The sequence below is a fragment of the Poromitra crassiceps genome (assembly GCF_964638095.1).
Source record: "Poromitra crassiceps genome assembly, chromosome: 19".
Classification (NCBI taxonomy): Eukaryota; Metazoa; Chordata; class Actinopteri; order Beryciformes; family Melamphaidae; genus Poromitra; species Poromitra crassiceps.
In genome coordinates this window covers 11,524,217-11,528,582 of record NC_139646.1, presented here as the reverse complement: position 1 = coordinate 11,528,582, position 4,366 = coordinate 11,524,217, and positions in this window count along the sequence as shown.

Genomic DNA, 4,366 nt, shown 5'->3' with positions numbered 1-4,366 from the left:
GCACCTGACATCAGCTGGCACTGGCAGGACAGGTGTATAGACACTGTCCTGTCTCTCACACACAGACAAAAACCACAAGTCAAGATGTTGGTCAAATACTGCTCAAACAGTACAATTACATTACAAAATGACAATGCAAGGGTGTGCTAAAAAGTATTTCCTGAATATATATATTATATGATGATTATATGAGTATTTGATCATTTATCCTATAGGTGTTCATAGAAAGTGCTGTATGTTGATGGCAGTAAGGCAGTCGCTAAGTATCCGTTTTAAAAGGCAGTAACCAAGTGTGGAAATCCCCTCCCTTATTGTGACAGAGTCTAGTTTAACTGATGACAAGACACGATGTAGGCACTGATGCCAAGTAACACACGTGGTACAAAGCATAACATGGAGAAATTGAGCAGTCATATTTTGGATGCGGCGAGAATGTGAGAATGTGCGCTCAGTATGGTGTACAAGGTCATGTTAAGATAAAAATACCTAGAAGCCTTTTATGGAACATGGTTTTGAGTTGGGCATGAGACTTGATGAAGCGATCCGTACGCATTGCTCAAACATTTTCACACATCGCTGCTCAGTATTGCAGTGCTCTGAATGTTTGATGAAATGTTTAGGTTTTATTGCTAGTTATGGGACAATACGGCAGGACAAATACAATACAATAGGACAAACAAAGCACAGTATAGGCTCTATAAACTGTGTGGGATGGCATGCCCCTCCGCCCCCCCCCCCCCGCCAAGAATACGCCTGTTTCATTGAATCAAGTGCTGATGAAATGTGCCTATGATCTATAAATCCCTCTAACGCAGAATATGCACAATGTGTCAAATCTTTTGTACTACCGGGAGATATTTATAAGGGTGCCATTAAACAGCGGAGAGGTGAGATGAGGTGATTCAATCTGACACCTTCAATAACACAAATGACAATAGATGCTTCTGTGTTTATTGGAGATGATGGTGCCTTTAGGACAACACTGTGCGGCACTTACTGTAGCAACCTTCCTGTGACAAACAACCCTTAGCGTGGGCTAAATAGCCAGGATGCCATACCTGTAAGCGTCCAAGCATTCTGTAGCACACTTTTCATTTCGTCCCCTAAATAAATCTTGCCCTCCTCACTCGACCAGTTAGGAATGAAAGGGGGGTGGGGTGGGGGGGGGCATACACTGCAGGGTGTAACTATAGAAACAAACACACCACACTTTTTATAAACTGTAACTCCTGGATTACATTCACTTGTAAAGAAGCAGAATATGATGACCTGTGGACTAAAAAAAATGAAATTTACCTGAACCCCAAATCTTTTGGTGCCTGGATCTCCTAAGCAAAGAGTCAACGAGAAAATGCTGTTCTTAACACCTACTGTACTAATGCTCCTTTTCTCAAGCCGCAGCAGCGTATTCACCGAGTCTCTGTCCAACTCAGTGAAAACTTCCCTTTCTATTGAGACTGGCTTTTCATGCGTGCATGAAGGGTGAACAGAGAGAGAAATTGGGTAGAGGCCAGGTCCTGCTGCTGCCCAGGATCTGCTCCTCATCCAGACCAGGGAGCAGCTCACGATGACAGCAGGCCTTAACGACCTCATGATGGATGGAGAACAAAGCCCAGAGGATCCTATCTCTCCATCCCCAACCGCCACAGAGACACCAGGGTTTGCTTAGTTTCCTCCTGGTGCAGTTGTTCTTTCTGTCAAGCTGAAGCCACATTCAGATCCAGTTCAACCTCAAAATAGCTTTTTTATGCTACTTTGTGTCATGTTTTCCTTAATACAGAATGCCAAAAGATGTTTGGCTGAAACAATCATCAATATTTATCACCCTATGGCACAGACAGTAAATATAACCTCAATTTGAAAATATGAGGTGAAATGTACAGTAAAAGACTTTAATCTATGTCTGTTTGAGTCAATAAACAATTTAACCATGTAATTTTGTTTGTCAGGGAGTATGATTTAATGGTCTTAAATCATGACAACGTACCAGACCCTTGCACAAGAATGCCAGCAGCATTTATGAATGTTTTGACACAGTTCTGGCGGTCATTCTTTGCATACTGAGCATGTCCATAAGGCTTATCACTCTTGACCGTCTCAACCCTACTGCATTATTCATATGCTGCTGTTGAATGGCACAGTCCAGCTGTGCAGGACACTTGCGGGTACGCATCACTCACTGTCAGTGGGGAGAGAAAGGTGTGTGTGTGTGTGTGTGTGTGTGTGTGTGTGTGTGTGTGTGTGTGTGTGTGTGTGTGTGTGTGTGTGTGTGTGTGTGTGTGTGTGTGTGTGTGTGTGTGCATTGCAGGTTACCTCCATGTGTCCTACCTACATGTGTCCTGCATTGAAGACACCCTGCTACCAAAGAGACAGACAAATGTCAACGCAATGTTGGATGAACTCGTGGTGAGAAGTTAGTGGTACATATTCACCACATGACCAGAAATATAGATTTATTTTATTTTATTGCAAATATTAATGTACAAACATCATGGCTTTCGACCATATCATAATTTCATAGCCTTGACATACACTACTTCAGTATATGTACTACAATGTACATTGTACAATGTACTACAGCCCACAATGGCTGTGCTTCCATAGTTACATGGGAATGAGTTCAAGTCCATTATCTTGCTACATTATCAAGTAAACACCATAACACATCTGCTTCAGGTGATTTGCACGGAAATGACTGATGTTTCGTGTACAGCAGCTTAGTAAAGTGGGTTTGTGAAGCGGATTCTTTGAAAACGGACTGGCCTTGACACCAGAGAGGCCATCCTGTTACCCTACTCACCCCTGATCAACTCCTTGTCCCCTTAATAGCCCAGAAAAAAGTTCCCTCATACATTCTCTGTGCTCTCACACTTAGCGCTAGTATTCCAATCATCCGGCCTGTTGTAAATATACACAGCGTATAAATAGAGGATACTGAGACCTAAGACATTTGGATCCAGTTCCGAAGGGTGTGAGGAGGAAGAGGTTTGTGTTCTGCTGCACTTGGTGATTTGGCGCAGGGTGCCCATGACTGTGGTCAGGTTCGAGGGGCGCGGGCACAAATTTTAGAAGCGCTCTTGCCGTCACTGCCGCACTGCAAAGCCCAGCACAGCAATCTTCATACGCTTAATGCTGGATCAAAGCATCCTGCTGGTGGATGGATATGGGCTGGTGCTATCACTTGTCCTGAAGGAGAGCGGAAGCCCATGGAAACAAGCTGGATATAGCAGATGGATCAGGCCCAAACACTGGGCAACCAAATATAAAAATATTATATGCCTCATGAAATTCAAATGGATTTCAGATCTCTATATATATTCCTTCAGTGATAAGCTCACAACTCGTTATTGTATCGTTACTGTACGGTGAACAGAGGGGTGGTGGTGGTGTATGGCTTCATACAGAAAACATCATTTACACGCATTCCAGCTCTATGTTAATTAGCACCAAAAATGAGCTTATAGGCTATATTACTGGACAACGGCACTGCCGAAAGGAGAACGCTGGCCAGGAATGTGTGTGCCACTGGCACTGTGTCCGGGGATTCCTGTCTTTTAACACTGTCACTTTGAACCAAATGTGCTGCACCTGGAGCGCATGTTTGCACTCATGGTAAAGCGAGTGGGGGGGGGGGGGGGGGGGGGCGGGCCAGAGAACAATTGGCCAAGTCAGCAGGAGCGATATGTTGGGGCTTAACAAATGCTAATTACGCCAATCATTTCTCAGGTCATAGGAGAAAGTGAGGCCACAGTAGTATCCCTGGCTGTAATAAACATTGTTCATTTACATTTTTAAAATATATATACTGTATATTAAAAAAGAAAATCACCTGTTGCCTCAAGGTGGTTAATGTGTGAAGGGCCACAGATGAAATGTCCCGTAAAAGAAGCACTGCCATGTTTCCCTCCTGTCATAGGTCTTGTTGTCACTTTTATCACCAACCCTGGGTCATGCAGGCTTATAGCGTTACCCATAAAGTGTCTTCCTTACTCTCACTCATGTCGGCGTGGCCCAAAGATCTAGAGGAGAAATGTCAGACCTGTTTTTATTCAGCGTATCATGTATACCTGTCACCGAAATAGGCAGCTGCCGCAGGCCATTTAGGACTGTGTGGTGGATTGTCTCTGGTTAGATGATGGTGCTTTGTTTGGTACTTCTAACTCTCAAATGGTCACTTCTGCTGTGGCCAAGTTTATGTGGCCTTTGCCATGACCTTTTGACCTCTATACAGAAACATCTGTTTGAGGGAAAGGATAGCTGACATAATCCTACACCACATCTATTGATGTGATTTAAGCTTAACCATTTGGCTCCTCCTGAGGACAAGTAACATACTCAACTCAAACAGAGAGAAGAACACCCAGGC